Source organism: Myxocyprinus asiaticus, chromosome 7 (assembly GCF_019703515.2).
Source record: "Myxocyprinus asiaticus isolate MX2 ecotype Aquarium Trade chromosome 7, UBuf_Myxa_2, whole genome shotgun sequence".
NCBI classification, from domain to species: Eukaryota; Metazoa; Chordata; class Actinopteri; order Cypriniformes; family Catostomidae; genus Myxocyprinus; species Myxocyprinus asiaticus.
In genome coordinates, this window is record NC_059350.1 from 26,329,580 (window position 1) to 26,356,283 (window position 26,704).

General features: G+C 38.7%; 1 protein-coding gene across 8 annotated transcripts in view; it reads right to left on the reverse strand.

Moving 5' to 3' along the window:
* raph1b (Ras association (RalGDS/AF-6) and pleckstrin homology domains 1b) overlaps window positions 1-26,704 on the reverse strand; it is a 127,735-nt gene that overhangs the window by 73,650 nt on the left and 27,381 nt on the right. For 7 of the 8 annotated variants that reach the window (XM_051702445.1, XM_051702444.1, XM_051702449.1 and 4 more), the window contains exon 2: window positions 18,961-19,020. The exons of the other annotated variant lie outside the window; for it this stretch is intronic. The gene's annotated coding sequence lies outside the window, so the exon portion shown is untranslated. The remainder of the gene's footprint in view (window positions 1-18,960; window positions 19,021-26,704) is intronic. 8 annotated transcript variants of the gene reach the window in all.

Below are 26,704 nucleotides of genomic sequence, written 5' to 3' on the forward strand. Positions count from 1 at the left end.
CAATCGATTAACATTTTTAACCAAATTAATTACATGGTTTCCCAATTAATTAATTGCATATACAAATATTTGCTGAGAAAGCCCCTCAAATAACAATTATTCAATATATAATTATGAAATAAATATACATAGTTATATATATTTTTTTTTAAATACATATTTAAATATTTAAAAATTATATATATAAAATAATAAATATTCAGATCATTAAAATGCATTACATTCTTGTGGCAGAAGAGTTAAAGGAATAGTTCACCCAAAAATGAAAATTTGCTGATAATTTACTCACCCACAGGCCATCCAATATGTATGTGAGTTTCTTTCTTCATCAAAACAGAATTTAAGATTTTTAGGATTTCATTTCAGGCCTCCTCCTTTAAACAATACAAGTGAATGTACTCCATTTTTTTGATGGTCCAAAATGCATATTTAGGGTGCATCAAAATAATCCACTCCAGACTCCAGTCGACAAATAAAGTTCTTCTGAACCCAAACGATTGATTATTTTTAGAAACAAAACAATACTTATGTACTTCTTAACTACAAATGTTCACTTCTGTACATCTCTGTGACGCGCGCTCATGAGAGGGATGATGCAAACTCATTGGTAAGGTCACGCATCACGTGGAGGAGGCGGCAGGAAGCGCGCCACTGTTTACAAGAGGAGGAGTTGAATTGTCTTTGCTGTAGATTTGTATTTGTATAAGTGTATTGTTCAAAATGGTTGTTTGGTGTGTGTATCCTGGATGATTCAACCTCCAGAAACCCCAAAGAAAATGCACGCCGGGACAAATATTAACTTTTCATCGATTACCTATACATGATCATGAGCGATTGAAGCTCTGGCTTATCGCGTTGAACCTGGATATCAGTACACCCCTACATTCTCTCAAATATTGGAGGGTTAGCAGTGAAGATTTTACCCCTGAGGATTTCAGACCATTGAAAGAAACAAAGGGTCGATATCTGAATTCATCGGCTGTGCCCATGCTATTTTTCCAGCGAACTAAGGTATGTGTGAAAACTTTGTCATTGTCACGCCTCCCTCGGGCTCTGCACCTCCCTCAGCGCTCCGCTCCTCATCACCCAATTTCTAATTCATGGCACCTGCACTCAATTCACTTGATATTCGTCGATATCTGTTTAGTGTTTACCCTGCTGTTTCGCTGGTTACCTCTTCTTCAGTTTGTGAAGCTTCTCTTCTGTGATATCACCTGTACCATTGATCTCACTGTGTAAACCCTGTGAATCTCAGTAAACGCTCTCACACTTGGTTTCACTAACTACAACTTGTGTGGCTTGAATTCCTGACAGTCATATAGCCTATATATTTCTGCTAAAGAAAAAGCACAAGTAGATGGATACAGATTTTTATTTTATATCATTTTGAAATTGTTTTGGACTGCTTTGGTTTGTGAACGGCTCTTGGTCTGTGCAAGTTTCTCTTGTAAACAATGACGCGCTTCCTGCCACCTCCACGTGATGCGTGACCTTACCAACGAGCTTACGTCATCCTTCTCATGAGCGCACGTCACACAGATGTACGCAAGCGAACATTTGTAGTTAAAAAGTACATAAGTATTGTTTTGTTTATAAAAAATAATCAATCGTTTGGATTAAGAAGAACTTTATTTGTCGACTGGAGTCGTGTGGAGTACATTCACTTGCATTATTTAAAGGAGGAGGCCTGAAATGAAATCCTAATAATCTAAAAATTCTGTTTTGATAAAGAAAGAAACTCGGATACATCTTGGATGGCCTGAGGGTGAGTAAAGTATCAGCAAACTTTCATTTTTGTGTGAACTATTCCTTTAAGCATTGATAAGACAATACAAAAAGCGGCTTTAGAATACAATGTATTGTTTATTACCGTATTATTGAACATAAGCCAATCATTGGCATACAGTTCACAGCTATCCATTTTGCAAGTGAATTTGTCAATCAGTTCGACATTTATTATGAAGGCTTGTTTAAGGACCAGTCAATGTACACCTGCGTCAGACAGATGCTTGTGTAGCATCTTGGGTGCACTGTGTCATAAACATACCATTTTTAGGTCGCTGTGTCAAGTTAAATATTTCAATACTTAGAACACATCTTGAGATCCCTTATTTTGGATTTGCGCTCCATTAAGTGTTTGAACGCAAAAACGTAACGCATGTTCGTGCTGTCTGCTGAAGGGTTGTTTTGTTCTCTGTATAAACTATAGGTTGCCCATACAGCTGAAGTTTCGCTTACTGCCCACTGGAGTAAACAGGTGGTACTACAAGCTTGCATTTCTCAGGAATCTTTCTTATTACGGTCCGGGGACATTGCTATTAATTAGCATATGAATAAAAAATGTAACAAGTATTTCTATTGCTACATTAGGCTTTGCTTTCAAAAGCACAGATGACATCATATCTTCTTCTCTCATTCAACACCATGAAGACACATCCACAGCGCCCCCCAGACTCAACTGTAACTGTGAGATTTGGTGAGAGATTCAGAGGGAAACTATAGTATTCACTGCTGCTTATGGCAGGCAAATAAAAAAACAATTTGCAATATTCATAGTAGTGTTTTTAAAGACTCAATTAAACCAAAATTTAAGTTTTGCTGCTTTTAGTCCATACCTATTTAAGGTCATCTATATGCTAGCGTACTTCTAACATTGACAAAATCCGTTTTCAGAAGATATAAGCTTTTACAAGTCTCTCTCTTCTGGCTAAAAAGACTCAGGAGTATCCATGATGTAAAACAGAGGTTGAGAAACCTTGTTCAATCAAATGCTTTATAGAACGAGAACACACCCTCTCCCTACAACTGTTCACCACATCTGGTCGTGTTCTAACTGGTGCTTATCATACCTTCACAGGGCACTTCAAAAGGAAGCACAATCCATACTACAGGGTCGTTCCAAACTAAATTACCAATAAGAATCACTTAGAAAAATTAGTTCTGACTGACATTATCACTTTTCAGCCATCTGAAGCTCTCACAGTGGAGGGTAATTGTCTTCAAAGGGAATAGGGCATAGGTACGATCACTTCTGAATGGGACACACCAATGCGGGAGCTGAATGCGAGGAAAGCTGCTGGAGTTTATTTATATATTTTTGTGCAGCTGGAGGTTTCTTGGGATGTTCAGCTTGAGTAAGTGTTCTTTATTCTTTATGTTTGGTGTATATAGATTCAAAACATGGATATATTATTTTTTCTTGCTTGTTTCTCATTTATCTGTATTGGACTTACACAACAGCTCCAGTCTTGTCATAAGACAGTGTTGTGCTGTGTGTGTTTTATGGATTAATGTTGTCAGTTAGATCATCGTTCTGTTCTTAAGTATTTTGAAAAGCTGTCCGGTATTGAGATCACTTCTCAAGTTTCCCCTATAAGCAGCTCTGACATGAACAGCACGGTGGAAAGGATTATGTGTGTGTATGTGTGTGACTGTAAACTAAAGCCTATTGATTTTTTTTAAAAATGGAACGAGTTGTTCGGCACAGCCCTCCCCCACTTCCTATTTTGGTAGGAAATACAACAAAACACTAGGGCATAATGATTTCCTCATCTCACGGTTCGGTTCATGATACTGAATTCACGATACGGTTAACGATACTTTAAAGTCCGAATCAAGAAATGTTGTGATTTAAAGTTTTTTTTATTCCCTTTAAGACATTTGCAAAACAGTTCCTTTCCTTCACTAGTAAAACTTAAAAAGTACTGACCGTTAAAAGTGTTAAATGATCTTTCAGAGATGTACTGGGACTAAAAATCAGCCTAGCACAGGGCAATGGTGACACCAAATGGAAATGTTAAGTCATAACCACTCTAATCTGAGACACTGAAAATACACATTAAAAAAATGTATTCACTGAAGTTGATTATTCTCTTTTCTATCTGAGCACTGTTTTCCTCAACAATCAGGAGCTGATATGCTGAGCTGATGTAGTTGTCTGAATAAGAGTATGAACCAGTAATTGCAGTAATTTTTATATTAAGCTCAATTAAGCTAAAACACACTCTCTTTGATATGTTTAAAGTGTCCAGCTGATTCATACGGCAGGTACAGCAGTGAGAGAACAGCACCAACAGACAGACTGTCAGGTTTTCAGCTAGTCCTGGTTCATTCTTTCCCTCTTCCCACATCTCTGTCGGTCTGTCAGTTTATCTTTCATTCTCATTCTGTTTCACAGTCTCACTTTCTGCTTTCCCCATCTTGGGTCTTTCTCTTTATCCCCGTAACTCATAATCTGCTGGACAAGAACAGTTCTCATTGCGGAACCGTGCCGTTCTGTTCTGCTCCGGGCCAGTTGGCATGGTTACGGTTTATTTTTCCACTGTGGTGCTTGAATGCAAGTAACAAATAGGTCAGTTGACAACGACGTAAGCGGTGACGAAGATGATCGCATATTCCAGGTTACTGTGCTAAAGCACAGAAAAGACATGTCCAATGTTGCAAAGAAGCTTGTAATCGTGCCATGCCGAACTGTGCTCAAGTGGAAATGTTACTGGAACCATTCCTTAACATGCTCTGAACCGTTTGTCAGAACTGATGGTGGAAAAGAAGCTAGAGACAGAGCATACACTCTTTTATTTTAAACATTCATTTATTACTGGCAGGACTGACAGGATCCCTTTGAACCTCTGATTTATGTTCCCGTATCAAACATCTATTAAAAACTGGTAAGATCTTGGATTGGTCGATGTTAGTGCCCGACCGATATATCGGCTGATATATGTTTACCGATATGTGCCGATATGAACACTTTTTTTTTTAGAACATATAATGCAGAAAACAATGCTTTAGAATTGGTGACATTACATAGTTTGTCCAGCAGAGTACGCTCCGTCTCCATTGTTTACAGAGCTGACTCTGAGCTGACGGTGGCTCTGCAGACAGGGCGGAGTTGAGCTGTGCATTTTCACAGTAAGTTGCTAACTAGTTTGTGAAATACATACTAGAAAGTTAATAAACAATGACCCCATCATTTCCCCTTTTCAATATTACTAATATAACGTTAACCCTGTCCCTGACAACCATGTCACTCATGTTTATCTTTGCTATTGTTTGCTATGTTAGCCAGCTATAGTTTGTCAGTGCAGTCAATAATGTAGCAGATTGAAAGGTAAACATCAGAGCATCTTTTTGCAGCTCAGCAGACAACAGTGCGTAATAGTAATAATAATAACAAATTATAGTATTTATGAAAAAATAAAAACTAGCTGAAACACTTCTTGAAACTTTAACTACAACTGCCACTGTTGATATAAAATTAGGTCTAACAGATTCTACCTTTAGATTATTTCATAAGAAACTATAACATTTTGTCAAAATATAACTTTTATTACTTGTTACTTTTACTCGTAAAATCGTGAAACAATTTTGTAAAGGTGATGATGTATAATGAAAAAACAATTGCGCATAGCACAGTGTTGCTCTTTTCCTCAGTGCTGTTTGGCATGTCGGGTCTGCCTACTGTTTAAAATTGGTCACATCAGTTTTGAGGTCTGCACTTCGCAATATCGAGGGAAGCCAGGTTGTTGCACGAGCACCAGAGAGAAGAGCAGATCATTAGCATGAGATGGTTCCGTTACACATGTGCGAAAGTGCAGATGAGAAGCCTTTAGTTGATTGCGAGATTATCATTAAATCTGCTTCGGCAGTCCTAAATAGGCTATCACTTGGGCGGCCGCCAAAATATCTTTAATGGGAGAACCATGTCATTGTTCTTTCCTTGCTGTCCGTGACCCAGTCCGAATAGACCTGTGACCCACCAGTTGAGAAACACTGCTTTAACTCACACACACACACATCACTTATGTCAAACCCCCTCGCCTCTCTCTGACATTTTCTCTGCTGCATGTGTGTGCATGGTGCAAGTTGACGAGTCTGACAGGCAGACGAGGAGGAAAGGAGATGCGCACGCGCAGGTGAGATTCTCCTTCCGGTTGCATTTTTTTCTCAATACCGTAGATAAGCAAATGTACAAGGTATGATAACCGTCAATTTTCATACCGTGGTATACCATGAAACCAGTATACCGTTGCAACCCTAATATGAATGCCATTGACTATTTATAGCCCTATGAAAATCAGTGCCTTCATCTAATTTCCTTGTATGTTATTTGGAACAACATATCCCTACTTTTGAGTAAAGATAAATAGAGAGATACTGTAAGGCACAGAGAGGGAGAGGCAGTAGAAGTGATCAAAAAAAGTGAAAGATATCAAATGAGAGACACTCACATGGTGTCTTAAGACATTTCATTGGGGTGTGGGTTGATTCTCATTCAGCATTTAATGTCATATCCTTTGGCCTTCAAAACGGCACACAACACACGCGCACACACAGCTGGTGGCCCAATGAAAGGGCTCCATTCATATGGGAGCTACACAAGTCCAGAGTTCGCCTGGGAAGAGGTGCGTCACTTTTCCATAGTCTGACCTTCACTCTGTCTGACAAAGCAAGCCAAAATGTTCCAGCAATGCAAAGGATCTGAACCACACTTCAGCTCATTACAGTATAAAACTGTGCCAATACTGCAGAAGCATTGCTCTGAATAGGACTGACAATCTGGTCTGTCATATTTCTGACAGTATTGCACAATAATTATTTTATGAACCATCATTAAAGGCAGTAATCATGCCTTGTTTTTATGTTCTGTGTTTTATATTTATATTGACAAGTCTGACCTACTATATTTTTTTCTCCAAATAATAATGTGGAGATCACAAGAGAGATATTTCAGTTTGTGGTCTCATTATCTATAGACGAAGCAATATGGTTGTAAAATATTACATAACTAGAGCCCATCTAATGGAAATATGTACTATCTGCTACTTTGCACACTATTTCTATTAATTGTGGACCTAATGTACAAATTAATTAAAATAATAATTAATCCAAAACGACTTACAAATGAGGAGTATGACAGAAGCGATTCATACTAAGGAGGCAGTAAGAAGCACCAGAAGAGAGGATGGTGAGAGACAGTGGTGAACAAGAATGAATTTATAATTTATTTTATTTTTTAATATTATATATATATATATATATATATATATATATATATATATATATATATATATATACACAGTTGTGCTCAAAATTTTGCATACCCTTGGAGAATTGGTAATATATGTACCATTTTTTAAAGAAAACATGAGTGAGCAGGCAAAACACATTTCTTTTATTTCTTATGGGATTCATATTCAACTGTAGGCTATATCAGAATGGCACACAATCTTAAAACAAAACATGGCAACAAAGAAAAAAAATGAAATGACCCCTGTTCAAAAGTCTGCATACCCTTAGTTCTTAATACTGTGTATTGCCCCCTTTAGCATCAATGACAGCATGCAGTCTTCTGTAATAGTTGTCTATGAGGCCCCAAATTCTTGCAGGTGGTATAGCTGCCCATTCGTCTTGGCAAAATGCCTCCATGTCATGCAAAGTCTTTGGTTGTCTTGCATGAACCGCAAGTTTGAGATCTCCACAGAGTGGCTCGATGATATTAGGGTCAGGAGACTGTGATGGCCACTCCAGAACCTTCACCTTTTTCTGATGTAACCACTGGAGGGTCAACTTGGCCTTGTGCTTAGGGTCATTGTCGTGCTGGAAAGTCCAAGTGTGTCCCATGCGCAGCTTTCATGCAGAAGAATGCAAATTGTCTGGCAGTATTTTCTGATAACATGCTGCATTCATCTTGCCATCAATTTTCACAAGATTCCCCGTGCCTTTATAGCTCACACCCCCCCAAAACATCAATGAGCCACCACCATGCTTCACAGTGGGGATGGTATTCTTTTCACTATAGGCCTCGTTGACCCCTCTCCAAACACAGCGCTTATGGTTGTGACCATAAAGCTCTATTTTGGTCTCGTCACTCCAAATTACAGTGTGCCAGAAGCTGTGAGGCGTGTCAAGGTGTTGTCAGGCATGTTGTAACCGGGCTTTTTTGTGGCATTGGTGCAGTAATGGCTTCTTTCTGGCAACTCGACCATGCAGCTCATTTTTGTTCAAGTATTGTCATATTGTGCTCCTTGAAACAACCACACTGTCTTTTTCCAGAGCAGCCTGTATTTCTCCTGAGGTTACCTGTGGGTTTTTCTTTGTATCCCGAACAATTCTTCTGGCAGTTGTGGCTGAAATCTTTTTTGGTCTACCTGACCTTGGCTTGGTATCAAGAGATCCCTGAATTTTCCACTTCTTAATAAGTGATTGAACAGTACTGACTGGCATTTTCAAGGCTTTGGATATCTTTTTATATCCTTTTCCATCTTTATAAAGTTCCATTATCTTGTTACGCAGGTCTTTTGACAGTTCTTTTCTGCTCCCCATGACTCAGTATCTAGCCTGCTCAGTGCATCCACGTGAGAGCTAACAAACTCATTGACTACTTATACACAGACACTAATTGCAATTTAAAAAGCCACAGGTGTGGGAAATGAACCTTTAATTTCCATTTAAACCTGTGTGTGTCACCTTGTGTGTCTGTAACAAGGCCAAACATTCAAGGGTATGTAAACTTTTGATCAGGGCCATTTGGGTGATTTCTGTTATCATTATGATATAAAAAGGAGCCAAACAACTATGTGATAATAAATGGCTTCATATGATCACTATCCTTAAATAAAAGACATTTTATTTGCACGATCAGTCATATTTTCAAAATCAATGGCAAAATTTCACAATTTCTGCCAGGGTATGCAAACTTTTGAGCACAACTGTATATATAGTAGATGAATCTGGCAAAATGCACAAATATGGATCTTTTCATACGGGTCATAAAACGGTATTTCCTAATTAGGGCTGAACAATTTGGACAAAAATATTGTGATTATTTTGAAAAAAACAATAGTGATTACAATTGGAACTGCGATATGAAAAAAAAATACTGCCAGCTTTATATATTTATATATTTCTGTTATAAAATCTTACCTTAGACGGAGCATTGCTATGCAATCTAGTTAAACCAGTTTATTTACTTAAATTGCAGCCCTTAGCAGATTAATAATCGCACAAGTTTATATCTCGATTGTGATATTATTTTGATTAATTGTGCAGCCCTATTCCTAATGAATGCTCTGTGCTAAGAGGATTCATGGAATAATTCACCCAAAAAGGAAAATTCTCTCATTATTCACTTACCCTCATGCCATCCCAGATGGGTATGACTGTCTTTCTTCAGCAGAACACAAATTAAGGTTTTTAGAAGATAGAGCTCTGTCAGGTCCTTATAATGGAAGTACATGGGTGCCAGCACTTTGACGGTCCAAAAGTCATATTTAGGCTGCATAAAGTAATCCACACAACTCCAGTCGATCAATGAATGTCTTCTGAAGCAAATTAATAAGTTTGTGTAAAAAATAAATAGATAATTAAAACGTTATTAACTTTTAAAAAGCACTTCCTAAGAGTGTTGGTGAGTTCACGCGAGAATTCGGAAGCGGCACTTATTTACAACAGCAGAAGGAACATCATGCAAGAGTTCTGCCATTTCAAACAGCATCAGAGCCCTGGATGGAAGCACTGATTTTAAGTTGAAACAAATTAATTATCAACTTGTTTTTTTTACATAAACCTATCGATTCACTTCAGAAGACATTCATTGATTATTTTTATGCTGCCTAAATGTGACTTTTGGACCTTTAAAGTGCTGGCACCCATGTACTTCCATTATAAGGACCTGACAGAGCTTGATCTTCTTCTAAAAACCTTAATTTGTGTTCTACTGAAGAAAGACAGTAATACACATCTGGGATAGCATGAGGGTATGTGAATAATGAGAGAAATAAAATTTTTGGGTGAACTATTCCTTTAAGAATCTTAATTACAACTAGAGACTTGGTTTTGAATTTTAAGTTTAAAGGAAGAATAAATATTGGGTTAAAATTTTGCCAGCTGTACCCTCCAAATATAGCACTCAGCTATCCTTACTTCCACATCTGCCACATCCTGCCTGACACAAAAACCACATAAACATGCTCACAGATAGTGCTGACTGCCGGCTATCCCCTTCTCTTGACTCAGTGTATGTGTTAGGGCGTTTGTGAGAGAGTGTGTCTGAGACCCAGTTTACACCTGGTATTAAGATGCATATCAGGTCACATGTGGTCAGGCAAGACACTTTGCTGTTTACACCCGGTCGCTCAAATGCATCTCCTGTGACCACCTGTGTTCAGATTTCGAGGGGAGGGTCTTTGATTTCATGGAGACATACAATGTCTCACAATCACTATGTCAGTGAGTTACTGCACGGTAATAAACAGCAAAAAAAAGACAAAAAAAGTTTCACTTATTTTAAAGTTTTCTCCCAGATGCAGTTGAAATTTAAACACAAACACAAATGCAATATTTTGAGCAGAATTCGTCATTACACTGCGTGCACAATTATTAGGCAAATTGTATTCCTCAGGATTAATTTGATTGTTGAACAAACACAAAGGTCTCAGTCAACCCAAAATGTTATTGAACCTCAAACCTGAATGTCTAACAAAGGAAAAGTGAGTTTTGTCTTTCTCAGGGGAATATATAACTGTGCACAATTATTAGGCAACTATTAGTGTGCACAATTATTAGGCAACTAAATTAAAAGAAATTCTCCCAACTGAATTGTTTATTCTCAATTTGAGCAAGTGCAACAAATAAGTAACAAAATGACAATTAAATAACATTTTTGGCCTTTCAAAAATATTCAGAGACCTATATAGCCAGCCTTCTTTTCAATAACTGCCATGAGCCTTCCATCCATGGAGTCTGTCAGTTTCTTGGTCTGTTCACGATCAACTTTCGCTGAAGCAGCAACCACAGCCTCCCAAATGCTGTTTAAACAGGTGTATTGTCTTCCCTCACTGTAAATATCACATTTGAGAAGGGCTCACAAGTTCTCAATAGGATTTAAGTCAGGTGAGGAAGGGGGCCAAGTCATTATTTGGGCATCTTTGAGGCCCTTGCTAGCTAGCCAAGCAGTGGAGTACTTGGATGTGATTGAGCATTGTCCTGCATAAAAATCATGGCCTTCTTGAATGCTGAGGACTTCTTCCTGTACCACTGCTTGAAGAAAGTACTTTCCAGAAACTGGCAGTAGGTTTGGGAGTTGATTTTCAGTCCATCTTCAACTCAAAAAGGTCCAACTACCTCATCCTTAATGATAGCAGCCCATACCAGTACCCCTCCTCTACCTTGCTGGTGCCTTACTCGAAGTGGTGCCCTGTGTCCATTAGTGATCCAGCCACGGGCCCATCCATCTGGTCCATCAAGAGTCACTCATTTCATCTGTCCATAAAACCTTTGAAAAATCTGTCTTCAGATATTTCTTTGCCCAATCTTGACGTTTCAACTTGTGAATCTTATTCAGTGGCGGTCGTGTTTCAGCCTTCTTGACCGTGGCCATTTCTCTGCGCACTTGACACCTTGTACTTCTGGACACTCCAGGTAGGTTGCAGTTCTGGAATATGGTGGCACTGGAAGATAATGGGTTCCTGGTAGTTTCACATTTAATTCTTCTCAAGTCTTTTGCAGTTAATTTGCGCCTTTTCTTCTCCATGAGTTTTTTGCGCCCCAGTTGACTATTCGCAACAAAATGTTTGATTGTCCGATGGTCACGCATCAATAGCTTAGCTATTTCAAGAGTGTTGCATCCGTCTGAAAGGCATTTTATAATTTTTGACTTTTCAGTGCCAGTTAAATATCTTTTTTGGCCCATTTTACCTGAGGTAATGAAGCTGCCTAATAATTATGCACACCATGATATAAGGTGTTAGTCACTTTCGCCACACCCTCTCTCATTACACAAATATATATCACCTGAAAATGATTGAATCCAATAAGCATTCAAGTTTATATGGTTTGGATTTGGAAAATTTGCATGGAAATAATGATAAGATCAGAATACTCCCTTGCCTAATAATTGTGCACGCAGTGTATTTTAATAGAGCACCTGTTTTAACTGAGCTTCAGATGTGTGTGCTTCTCATCTGTGTCACTACATGTTGATACCAGACACACCAAAGAGGTTCAGTGAAGTTCTTGTGATTAATTGTTTCTCATTCATCTGCATTGTACTTGTACAACAGCTCCAGCTTCGTCCTAAGTAATGCGCTGTGTTTGTTTGTCAGCTGGTTAGGTAGTAAAGAGGCAGTCACACTACACTTCATGCTCCATTCACTCCCATTCAAACGCATCCGAATGCAGAAGACTGGAAACGCAAGCTTGTATGAAGAAATTTTGCATCAGGCTGCATATAAAAGTTCAAGTTTGGTGAACTCTGACCTGCAAATCGAGTATAACAAGAAGACACGTGACCAAATGAAGACTGAAACGTCACACACTGACCTCTAGGCCCAATTAAAGAATACATATTTCAAAGCTGTGTGTTATATTGTTGCAGAAAAGAAAGTTTACTTTTAACATTATTTTAACCTTTTAAATATAATATTATTTGTTATTTGTGATGTATTATTTACTTACACCAGAAGCCCTCCCACGTGATATATCCTGGTCCTTAATGTGGTCAGTTTGATCATCGTTTAGTTCTCAAGTCAGTGAAATAAGTGGTTCTCATTTTGCCTGGCTGAACACCGGCTCTGGCATGAGCAGCAGCACAGTGGAAAATGGGGTATGTGTGTGTGGCTTTGCCGGGGGCTGCAATGTAAACCAAAGCCTATTGGCCATTTAAAAAAAAAGGCACAAGCCGATCGACAAGTCCTGCTCCAACTTTATTTTTCACTAGGAAATACGTCAACAGGCCAAAGAAAACTACACTCGCCAAGGCACTTCTCCAAGAAACGCATCTTAATACCAGGTGTAAAGGGGGTCTAAAATGTATGTGCATATGGGTGTGTACGGTTGCAAAACAAGAGCAACCAATCCTCTGCACAGGGGTTTTAGGTGGTCTTAAAATGTAAAGTTTAAAGCACAAAGTCTCTAGACTACTATATTAATGTTACTCACTGAGCTCAAAACACACATGCACATGCTACACTGAGCACAGCATTACGACTGCACTGTGAACTGGTGCCGGGGATAATGGGGCTGTCCTGCATGTTGAAAGCACCTGCAACTAATTGCGGAGTATGAAAATGATAGGAGGAAAGAGGAAAAAAAAAAGAAATGGGAAAGCTCAGGAGCGTTAGATATGACGTGTTGTTGCTAGAACCACATATTTTGCTCTCATGTCACTGACAACGAGAATCTTTTTATTTTTTATTTTATGCAAAACTAAATGATGCGCTACTTTCCATTCAAAGTTATGATGTAACATAATTACTCTCATTATAAGCAAAGCAATATTGTTTTAAAAGTAACCTTATGGTCATTAACCTGACATTGTTTGCATGTAGTACTGACAAGCAATAGGTGACGGCTATACCTTCTTGGGATGTAGCCTATTGTTGACCACTTGTTTGCTGGTTCAGTTCACTGCCAAACCGACTGGTTGATGGAAATTACTGTCTTTTAGGTGGCCGGCCATTGTTTCCTTGCAATGCTGCCAAAACTCTTGAAATATAATGTATAATTCCCTAAAAACATTTCTACAAGTAACAGGGAGGACATGCCCCCCCCACCCCAGGTGACTACACACGCCCGTCCCCCAATTGGGCTAATCAGCAGAGGACAGGGATAAATGCAGCCGGATGCGGCAGTTCGGGAGAGAGAGAGCCGCAGTCATGTGTGTTTTTGTTTGTGTCTTTTAAGTTTTCATTAAACATTATTTTGACTGTTCAGCTGGTTCCTGCCACCTCCTTTCCCATCCTTAACCTTGTTACAGTATTTAAGAAAGCCCAACACACTACAGACAAAACAGCCATGCTCATAGGTGCAGAACAGTGGGCAGCACATTGAGACTATTTATTTATTTAAATCGCAGCCCTCACGGTTTGAAAATCACACTGGGATGTATCGCAATTTCGATTTTATTTCGGTTAATCATTCAGTCCTAGTTGCTACAGCCCTGCCTTTGTTACTTCTATGACAAGTCATTTATAATAATTTAAAATGTAGGTTAAAAAGCATGCACAATAAAGAGTATACAAACATTTATAGTTTGAATTTCATGATAAACACTGACAAAGTTTGAAAACACAAAACTGTAAAAAAAATTAGTTTTTGACCTAATTTCCAGTTTCTCCAAAAAAGGCCCATTGCAACTTCTGAATCAAAATTATAGAGCACGTTGCACATAGTTTTTTTACTAGTGCACAAGTAAACTACTTGAGCAGAGTTCTTTACCATCTAGTCAAATATTAAAAACACTACTCGAATATTTATATACCTTTTTGCATTTGCCTGCCGTGAGCAGCGCTGAATACTGTACTTTCCCACTGAATCTCTCACCAAATCTCGCAGTTACAACTGAGTCTACTAGGGGGTGCTGTGTATATGTGTTGTCAAGATGTTGGATGAGAGAATGAGACATAATGGCGTATTTGTGTACTTTCAAGCAAAGCTAAGTGTGGCAATACTTGTAATATTTTGATTCTTATTGAATTCTACTCAATTGGTATTCGGTTCTTGTTCGATTCATGGATACCAATGGAAAAGGATCTGTTTTTATAGTGGAAAGGAAATGCGAAGCAGTACGAGAAACTCGGAAGCCTATCAGACCAGTATGTGCGTTAAATATCTGAACAGAGTGCATTTTTTAAAAAGTCAACTTTTACCACTTGTTTTTCTGAATAATAACATGTGAAATGATAAAAATGTGATAGCCTTTAAGTAGACTCAGAGTTTATATATGTGCCTTACCCTAATGCAGTCAGTATTGGTTTCTATGTAAGCTCCGGGTGAGTGAAAAAAAAATATTTTTTATTTTTTTTATGTTTTTTATTTATTATAAATGCATATTGTTCATTTAAATTTGTTTTTCCCCAAAAGAAAAGCATAGAAAACAAAATATAAATTTCAACTACGTAACATTTTTAACTGACATTTTAATTTACAAGTATTCGATTAGTTTTTTTGTGGGTTAGAGTACTCAACCACAAGATTAGTCGAAAATGCCCATCCCTAGTTTTTTCCTTAATAGTGGATACCTTCCTGTATTCCACTGGCAGCTTGTGTATAATCTTCTCCCACAGTGCCTCCACTGACTGCGTTTGATAGAGCCATCTTTAGCACTTCATTTACAGTTGGATTGTGTGGAATTGGCCACCTGCTTGTTCTGTGAAGGCCTGCTGTGTGTCAGGATGGACATACTGACGTGACAGAAGTCTCTGACTCTACATGCCTCCAGCAACTGGGAATGGCACGTCTCCTAAATACAACAAGCGTGTTGCTGAGAGCTGAGCGACACACTGTCGCACCCTACGTCAGCCCATGACATTTGACTCTGAGCTGGCAGCTGGTTGGTTTGCTTACAGTTGTTTAAAGGACAGCACACATGCCCTGAAAGTACATTGAGGCAGTTGCAAGCTCCTTGTTTAGTCTCCAAAAGTAAGCCCAAATACGTCAGCCTAAATTAACCAGACACCAACAGAAAGACAGCAATTGAGAACCAGGATTTCACATAAAGTCACCTGAGACCCTCATGTCACTGAGTCTTAACATCCGATTCAGCCTGACTTACTCTAGGTTATTTTTAAAAATATTCTTCAGTCTGAACTCAACAAAAGCCATTTACGGGGGCCTGGGTAGCTCAGTGAGTAAAAATGCTGACTACCACCCCTGGAGTTCACGAGTTCGAATCCAGGGTGTGCTGAGTGACTCCAGCCAGGTCTCCTAAGCAATCAAATTGGCCCGGTTGCTAGGGAGGGTAGAGTCACACAGGGTAACCTCCTCGTGGTTGCTATAATGTGGTTCGCTCTCAGTGGGGCGCGTGGTGAGTTGTGCGTGAAGCCATCCACTCTGCGGTAATGTGCTCAACAAGCAACGTGATAAGATGTGTGGGTTGACGGTCTCAGATGCGGAGGCAACTGAGATTCATCCTCCGCAACCCGGATTGAGGCGAGTCACTATGCCACCACGAGGATTTAGAGTGCATTGGGAATTGGGCATTCCAAATTGGGGAGAAAAGGGGGGGGGGGGCATTTACATTGATGTAGGGTGTGGGATTATGGAACACACAGGGTAGAATTCACTAAACAGCACCACTATTGTGTGCTTTATTTTAAATGCAATAACCTGTGTCTTATTCACATTCGTAATAGAGCTGTTCAGCCATGACATCAATTTTTAGGCGAACCCGGAATTCCCGAACATCTAATTCGCCATGGGTTCCCTCGGGATTTTCGTATGGGTTTTTATAATGGGGTTTTTGAATTTGTGTGTAAAATAAGGTCTGTGGTACACAATACTTGACAATACGTGGACTCTCCATTTTTTAAGCTTGCTGATCAGCAGCATCCATTGTTCTTGCCCTATCCTGCAGACTAGGCAGTGTGAGATCTTTTTCACGCAACAAACATCACTTAAGGCAGGGGAAGACCTGATCGCGAATAAAATCCTCTTTGTGCTTACCGAAGTCACAGGTCACAATTGTTTTAATCTGTAAAAAAAAATGAATCCACAGATACACCTTGCTCTTGTACAGCTTGTCAAAATATACTGTATATCTCTCATATTGGACATTTTTCTGCCGAGTAAAATACTTGTTCAGTTTATTCAATGCTGGATCAAAATCTTTATCATAACCTGTGTCTTCCATCATTGCAAATATGTCTTGAATGTCTGAGCCACCCAAATGAAACAACAAAGCATGTTTTTGAGCATTATCTTTAATGTCACAAGCAGTCAGATAACGTTTGAAACCGCTCATCCATTTTGATTAATGCAATCCAGTGCTGGTGGGGTCTGTCTGCATGTCAAACGAGGAGGGAGTAAATTCAGAGCCATCGCCGTGTTGCTGGAATTCTCTTTTCCCCTCTGTTTCTGCTCGAAATCCCAAAAATACACACATCTAAGAGTGTTTCTGTCTAGGTACGTGATCCTCATCACCAGATGTAGTGTCAGGCACTCAGTGGGTTAGACTTTTAAAAATTGCTTTTAATGAAAATTCACAACATATACTTCACTCAACCCTACAGATCCTGATATCAAATCCTAAAAGACCATGATCGATCTTTTACTCTGTGCACAACCCTCTACAAAATGAATAAATCACTTGCATATGCACCAAGATCCAAGTTCTGCACGGAGAACCTTATACTGCAGGTTAAGAGTAAAAGTTTAGTTTGACTCGTTCCGTGTAATATGTGTCCAAGAATTAGATCCATTAGAGAGAATTTCTCTCATATGGAAGCACACATATCCAAGTAATTTATCAAATGATGATCAAATGATGGAGCATTAAAAGAACCTTATAACTCAGCATCTATCCACATGATCACTGTAGGCATTTTTAAGAAATGAATTAGGTGCCTGGATTGCAGTGGTGAAGGGATGCTGTACAGTCCCGGCATAGTATACTATAATGTGGTAGTCTACTGCATCCTCTACAAGCTAGTATTCAGAAGTGGGGAACTGTGCTATGTAAACTGTGTTCAGCACAAATGTTTTGGGCATATTTGAGCCATTAACTGATTTGCAGAGTTCCTTGAGTGAATTGGGTGCTACAACAACGCAGACAGGAGGAGAAAATGCAAATGCGATAATATGTTGGATAATGGGATATGCGCTATGACAGTCCAATGATTATGTCATCAGAGCACGTGGAATATCAGACCCTCAACTGCCCAAGTTTATTGTGGAAAAAAGGACTGTCTGGACCAGAGATCACAACATAGTAGTCCTTTGTTTCAAAATGTAAAACAGACTGCATTAAATATATACTGTTTTACTATAAGATATACAGTATATCCACAAATATGAGGCACTCCATCATTTGAGTCATATTTTTGTGTGCGCAGTTTTTGGAGAAAAACTATTTTAGTCTCAGCTTTCAAATTATGTTGATTTTGTTCAAGAAAATTACGTTTTGATGTTCTTTAATGTTGTGTGTAAAGATCGTGATAGCTGCCCGTTCAAACAGAGTGGGGCACAATGCTATGGATAAAAAAATTACATTAGACAATTTGTGGATCACTCTGTGCGTGTGGATCTGTTGCGTGCATTTGTGGATTGCTGTGTCCGTATATTGTGCGCATTTGTGGACTGCACTGTGTTTTGTGGATTGCTGTGTGTGTGCGTGGATCTGTTGCATGCATTTGTGGGAGGTTTCAAGACGGTTTTCTCTCCATACAACACACTCTCTAGCCGACTTATAGCACGAAAAATCATGAATAAACATCAGGGAATATTGAAAGATACAGTACAACTTATTGAAATGTGTTACCTCTCATGTAATCGCCCAATCTGTTAATGTTGAAATCACAATGGAGAAAATGAATGGGGAATATGCTTTTTCGTGGGTGCTTGAATCCCGGTGCACTCACAGGATCAGCACCTATGCACACTGCATGCACACACACCAAGTGACACACCTCATACACACTAGTGATGTGCCCGGGAGGTTGACTAATCAACTAGTCGTCCAGGTGAGGTCGACTACTAACGTTAATATTTTTAGTGGTGGTGGTTTTATTGGGGGACGCAATTATACATTATTATCCTAACACCGACTAGTTGTCAAGTCATTTAAGCAATAGACCGACTAGTCAATTATGTAGATTAGCACATCTCTAACACACACACACTTATTTCCAGCTCATCAGTCATGCTTTACACAGAGCTGTCTAGAGTCTCAAGAGACTCAAATGGTTATTATGGAATTATCCTCAAATATCCTGCTGATTGTAAGAATCCTAAACCTTCACCCAGTCTGTCTCACCAAAATTCAATCACTCTTTCCAACATCTCTGCTTGCCCTTTCTTCTTTTCAATGTAAGCTGAACAAAATTAATTAACTTTCTTTTAACAAAGACAAAACAAAATGTCTATCAAAAAAAGATTACACACCAACAGTCCCATATCATGCCTGCAAAAGGATCTAGAACTGAGGGAAGTAATGTTTCAGTTTAGGTGAGCAAGGTGACCTACCTTTGGTTTAGCGTTGGCCTCTTCCACTATGATCAAAATGTCAAACAGGATAATGTATGCCTGGAATGGAAAAGAGGGAAAATATATGTTTTTATATAAGAGAGTATTATGCAAACACTGCTAAGTGAGGTAAAATGTAGCATGCAGCTACAACATCATAACGATTCAATTCCTGAGAGGGTGAAAAGTAAGATAAGCACAATGACTGCTAGAGAGCTGTTGAGTTTGTGGTCCTAAACGTGGAAGAGAATTAGCATTTTCAAACCTATGAGGAATTTCTAATTGGTTTTTAAAATAGCAGTTTTCGATTTTTAAGTAAAATAGGTCTGTGGTAATCATTATATCGAGAGACTTTCCTGTTTAGTTCTACACCATAAATTACACGTGGTCATACCTCAAATATGATTTTTTTTTTTTTTTTTTTTTAATTTTCTCCCCAATTTGGAATGCCCAATTCCCAATGTGCTCCAAGTCCTCATGGTGGCGTAGTGACTTGCCTCAATCCGGGTGGCGGAGGACGAATCTCAGTTGCTTCTGAGACAGTCAATCCGCACATCTCATCACGTAGCTTGTAGAGCATGTTATCGTGGATACATAGTGCGTGTGGAGGCTTCACGCTATTCTCCGAAGCATCCATGCACAGCTCACCACGTGCCCCACCGAGAGTGAGAATCACATTATAGTGACCACGAGGAAGTTACCCCATGTGACTCTACCCTCCCTAGCAACCTGGCCAATTTGGTTGCTTAGGAAACCTGGCTGGAGTCACTCAGCACACCCTGGATTCGAACTCACAACTACAGGGGTGGTGGTCAGCGTCATTACTCGCTGAGCTACCCAGGCCCCCCTCAAATATGACTTTTTAAACTTCAGAAAGAGATAGAAGGTTCCTTTAATAAAAACTTGAACCAGACAACACTGACTCATAGCCTAAACTCAATTTTAATTCCTTACAAAATTAATAACAAAAGGTGTGAGAACTACTGATGTAAAGGTGACTACTGACTCAGAGTGCCGATTCCTCTCCATCAAGAGATTTATGACACACAAGCTGCTATTCCCCCTCAAAGACTTGAGTGACAAGCACACACACCTCAGCTGATGAGAGACAAAATATAGAGTGTGAATAGGACGCGTGTACATGCGTGTATCCACAATCAGAGCAGACCACAGCTGCACACTGAGATACAACTGTGCCGACCGTCTGTCCACATGGCAGCATGAGACGCTGCGTGTGGCACATGACAAAGCTGTGGCTCACTGACTTGCAAACCATGTGGTGTCCTTGCAAAAAAACTAGATCTTTCTTTAGACACTCTGAGGGTGACTCATGTGTTAGACACACAGAACAAGAGTTTTGCCACATTCCAAAAACAGTCCTGAAAAAACAGCAACCCAATTATATATTATCTTTATAAAGTTGTTAAAAATTAAGGAAGGTGTGAGATGGTGTTTGTTTAGGGAGTCTGTATTAAAATCACTTTATCACAAGGAAAGAAAACATGACAAAAATAAAACATGACATGAAGGGTTGCTATGGTAACAAAAATTATAATGTCTTCTCAATGTCTTTGGGTCCAATACAATATGGCAGGGACTGCTTTATTTTTAAATAAGGCAAAAACATCCTACTAATAGTGTTAAAGCTGAATTATAGTTTTGTCATGCAGTGTGAAGACATCTGTCGGTTTGAGTTGGGAGGCATATATACCTATACACTTCAAAATTGGAATTTATTTAAAAAAAAAAAAAATCTTGATTGTGTTCAATTATGAAGAGAGACAAACTTGACATGAGCTTGTAGTTCCAGACAGTTATAACATATGAGCATACATCTTTGTCTTGGGCAAAAACAGTTTTATAATTTCACAAGTTTACCAACCGTAGGCTCACACAAGTTAAATTGGTCACATGTTGTGTGTGTGTTTGGATGCATGTATGTGAGAGTGTGTTTGTTAGCTTTGGATCAGAACAATATAAATGACAGCCATTAACACATAATATTGTAAAAAAAATTATTACATCACCAACCAGGTGTCAGGTGGTCATGCTGTTTCAAACATTGCACTGCACAGTCAACACTGAACTCTGGCAGGCTTGGAGGGGTTCTACTTCATATGAAAAGATCTTGATTGTTTTGAATGGCTGGTGCATATTGCAGTAACACCATGCAAAACCTATGATAAATCATTAGGACCACTTGAACATGTGTAAATGCTAATTACGAAAATGCTTATTAACGAGGAAAATAGCTAAAACGTGTCTTGTCAATATTCTGTTCCTAAAAATAGGAGGTAGTTTGGTATAAGAGATCATGAAAGAAGAACAGTACAAGAAAGAGAAAGAAGACCGCGCCACAAAGACCATGACAAAAACCAGATGAGTTCCAAAGGACTGTCATACATAGTGTCTCACACACAGAGAACAGAACATGTTCAAAATACACTGATACATAGGAATGTTAATAATAAGGAATTTAATGTTTATGGTTCATATTCCTATTCCTCAATGATTCCAATTCTTCAACTTTTCAATTAACAAGTATTAGTTTACAATTTTTGTTACAAAATTGCATTTACTGCCTTTAGCAGTCTGTTGCCAAATGATGAGATCATTTCAGATTTCAACATAGCACATATAACAAATCAGAGATTAATTTAATAGAATTCTTGCTAAATGTGTGCTTAAAAAAAGCATAACATCAACTCAATAATTGGTCCTAAATATATGTAAAACAAAAATACTAAATCTATTTTTTGATTACATATTTAATTGATATATATATATATATATATATATATATATATATATACAGGTGCATCTTAAATTAGAATGTCGTGGAAAAGTTCATTTATTTCAGTAATTCAACTCAAATTGTGAAACTCGTGTATTAAATAAATTCAATGCACACAGACTGAAGTAGTTTAAGTCTTTGGTTCTTTTAATTGTGATGATTTTGGCTCAAATTTAACAAAAACCCACCAGTTCACTATCTCAAAAAATTAGAATACATCATAAGACCAATAAAAAAAACATTTATAGTGAATTGTTGGCCTTCTGGAAAGTATGTTCATTTACTGTATATGTACTCAATACTTGGTAGGGGCTCCTTTTGCTTTAATTACTGCCTCAATTCGGCGTGGCATGGAGGTGATCAGTTTGTGGCACTGCCGAGGTGGTATGGAAGCCCAGGTTTCTTTGACAGTGGCCTTCAGCTCATCTGCATTTTTTGGTCTCTTGTTTCTCATTTTCCTCTTGATTCAGGTCTGGTGAGTTTGCTGGCCAGTCAAGCACACCAACACCATGGTCATTTAACCAACTTTTGGTGCTTTTGGCAGTGTGGGCAGGTGCCAAATCCCGCTGGAAAATGAAATCAGCATCTTTGAAAAGCTGGTCAGCAGAAGGAAGCATGAAGTGCTCCAAAATTTCTTGGTAAACGGATGCAGTGACTTTGGTTTTCAAAAAACACAATGGACCAACAACAGCAGATGACATTGCACCCCAAATCATCACAGACTGTGGAAACTTAACACTGGACTTCAAGCAACTTGGGCTATGAACTTCTCCACCCTTCCTCCAGACTCTAGGACCTTGATTTCCAAATAAAATACAAAACTGCTCTCATCTGAAAAGAGGACTTTGGACAACTGGGCAACAGTCCAGTTCTTCTTCTCCTTAGCCCAGGTAAGACGCCTCTGACGTTGTCTGTGGTTCAGGAGTGGCTTAACAAGAGGAATACGACAACTGTAGCCAAATTCCTTGACACGTCTGTGTGTGGTGGCTCTTGATGCCTTGACCCCAGCCTCAGTCCATTCCTTGTGAAGTTCATCCAAATTCTTGAATCGATTTTGCTTGACAATCCTCATAAGGCTGTGGTTCTCTCGGTTGGTTGTGCATCTTTTTCTTCCACACTTTTTCCTTCCACTCAACTTTGTTAACATTCTTGGATACAGCACTCTGTGAACAGCCAGCTTCTTTAGCAATGAATGTTTGTGGCTTACCCTCCTTGTGAAGGGTGTCAATGATTGTCTTCTGGACAACTGTCAGATCAGCAGTCTTCCCCATGATTGTGTAGCCTAGTGAACCAAACTGAGAGACCATTTTGAAGGCTCAGGAAACCTTTGCAGGTGTTTTGAATTGATTAGCATGTCACCATATTCTAATTTTTTGAGATAGTGAATTGGTGGGTTTTTGTTAAATGTGAGCCAAAATCATCACAATTAAAAGAACCAAAGACTTAAACTACTTCAGTCTGTGTGCACTGAATTTATTTAATACACGAGTTTCACAAATTGAGTTGAATTACTGAAATAAATTAACTTTTCCACAACATTCTAATTTATTGAGATGCACCTGTATACACACACACACACACATAGAGCTCTGGAAAAAAATTAAAAGACCACTACAAAATTATCAGTTTCTCTGGATTTACTATTAATATGTACGTGTTTGAGTAAAATGACATTTTTTGTTTTATTCTATAAAGTACTGACAACATTTTTCCCAAATTCCAAATAAAACTATTGTCATTTAGAGCATTTATTTGCAGGTCAAAAAACTGGTCAAAATAACAAAAAAGATGCAGTGTTTTCAGACCTCGAATAATGCAAAGAAAACAAGTTCATATAAATTTTTAAACAACACAATACTAATGTTTTAACTTAGGAAGAGTTCAGAAATCAGTATTTGGTGGATTAACCCTGATTTTCATATTGCTGTTGGGTGACATTTTGCCACTCCTGGCTCAAAAATTCAAGCAGCTCGGTTTTGTTTGATGGTTTGTGGCCACCCATCTTCGTCTTGATCACATTCCAGAGGTTTTCAATGGGGTTCAGGTCTGGAGATTGGGCTGACCATGACAGGGTCATGATATGATGGTCCTCCATCCACACCTTGATTGACCTGGCTATGTGGCATGGAGCATTGTCCTGCTGGAAAAACTAATCCTCAGAGTTGGGGAACATTGTTAGAACAGAAGGAAACAAGTTTTCTTCCAGGAGGCATGAATCAAGCCCCCGTACAAGGTTATCCTGGAAGAAAACTTGCTTCCTTCTGCGCTGACATATAAAAAAGTTTTATATATAAACTCAGTGTGTAGGCCTATCTTTAACTACACACTGTCATGAACAGTCAGTCAGTAACTGCACTGCCTGATTTATGTGTTAGAATTATAGCGGCTGCACTGTACCCTTATGAAAATTAACTATGGTTTTACAACAGTAATATTGTAGTAACCATAACTGTAGTTACTACATTTTTTTTTGGCAGAAACCATGGATTTACTATAGTAATATTGTAGTAAAACTATAGTTTTACTACAATTACCATGGTTAAACTATGGTTACTTTAGTAAAACCATGGTTAATTTGTGTAATGGTTGATTCAAACGACTGGCTCACAAGAGTCATTTGTTTGGGAATCTGACTACACTGGTTGCTCTGTATGTGTCCCGCTGTAGAGTAGGGCAGGGTAACGCCTGGCATCTCAAGATACGATATGTATAGCAATACACATCACGATTCGATATATATTGCGATACATAACGGAATCATAATTTGATTAGATTACGAATCAATTTCAATTCCAATTCATTTGGGTATATTTCAGTTTTATACTGATGTCTGATGAAGAGCATGTAGCTTGAAACATCACATTTTTGTCTCTTGGTGAGCTCATTAAATTGATTTGGAAGTTACAATGTGCCAACTTTGTTCTGTGTTTACATGATATGAATACACAAATAGTTTAATATAAATATCGATACATGTATCTAAAGTATCGATACAATATCATATATCGTGATATATCGATATGAGTGTATCGACACAGCCCTATTGTAGAATCAAAAGAACTGGCTCATAAGTGTCATTCGCTCAAGAATTAGACTACACTGGCCGCGCTGTGTGTTTCGTGCTGTAGATTAGGTAGAGGCAGCGTTGCGGCTGAATAGAGCTGCAGGAAACACTGTAAGAGAATGTTTTTACTTTCGAATAAGAACCAGTTCTCGGTTCCCAATCCTACTGTGTGTGTAAAAAGAGACAGAGAGAGATATAGAGAGATGACGACCAGGCGTGTCCATCAGCATTTCCTGCTATGGCCACAGCCCAGTGGAAGACAATGCTGAGACTTCCTGTGTGAACAGGAAATGGGAAGCATGGGGGCATAAAACAGAAGCCAAAACAAATTAGTGGAGATGATGTCAGAGGAAAACCCCAGCAGTGAGACTTTAACATGAAATTACTATTACTATTACTGAGAGGACACACTGGACACAGTGTCCTCACACAGATAGATAGAGAGAGAGAGAGCGGATGGGGCGGGGGTGGGTGAATTGACAGAAAATGGTACAAAGAACACATAATGGTTTTTCAAAAGCTAAGAGTAAAAGGGCGAACGCCTCTCTCATGTTCTCCAGGGATGTTCTAATGCTGGGTTATTGATTAACTAGCCTTGAACACCCCATCCTCACAGATGGCACGTGCATGAGTCAGCACACAGGAACTACAACAACCTGACCAATACACTTCATGTTACACTCACTGTATGACAGGATATGAACAATCACCTCAACACCCTTCATGAGCTACTGTCAGTGTATCACCTACAGATAACAAGAGTAAAATAAAACAATCAGAAACCAATGCTATGAAATCATAAGAAAAGAGCAGATATTTCTTAACATGTATGGGTGGGTGCATACCTTTCATTCCTGAGAGAGAGAGAGAGAGAGAGAGAGAGAGAGAGAGAGAGAGAGAGAGAGAGAGAGAGAAAGAGACCAGGGGCAGTGCAAAGAAATTATTAACAATTGAAGACCTTATGGTGTCATGTGAAAATATTTTGAAGAATCAGGTTTCTGGGAACAAATCAATATAAATGATAAATGGCAACATGAAACAGCAAAAGATATTAGCACTGACTGGACAGCACTTAAGCTGACAGAAATATCTGTGGCACAATAGTTTGGTGTGGATCTAAACCTGTCCAGATGGTCTTTTAATGGAACACCACTTATCTGATATATTACAGTGATATTTATAACAAGACTGTGGAGACCAAAAGATGAGTGTCTGTGAAGTTCATGTTATAAAAATATATGGCCTCTTTCGGTTTGTGCTGTTATCTGGATTTAATTAATTATTTATAAATTCTCTACATTGTGGCAAGATGACACACAAACATAAACCCTTTAGGACTGTCTACACCCATAAGCACAACCTCTTTGCTGTACATGCACACACACATACACATGCTGTGGGGATTAAATCAAATGGAATATTCCCATAGTTGGGGTTTGGGATTGGGATGTATGATGAGGCCCTCTTCCAACTCCTTCAAAGCTAGAGTTTGAATTCTTCCAGTACGATGACCGCTTGTCATACAGTTTTATGAACCTGTCAGAATAGACTGTCTGCCATAATTCAATGCAACTCTTTCCAGATTCTGATTCTGGCAGCTGCAAGTACAAAACACCTCCCCTTACAAATTTAAATTTCACTGCAAACAAGTGTGAGAAAAACCAGTGATAGGAGAATTGTGAGAGCCACTAAATTCTAGAGTAAACTAAATTAATTTATAAGACAACAAAGGTTGCGTTAACTGAAAACTTTCAGTAATTTACACAATTTGAAAAACATTGATGGGTAATTGAAAATGCTGTCAGTCCTTTTGACAGAAAAAAATAAGGTATCTACAAGGTAACTAGATGGCCAGTTTACACCTGGTATTAAGATGCGTTTTGTGC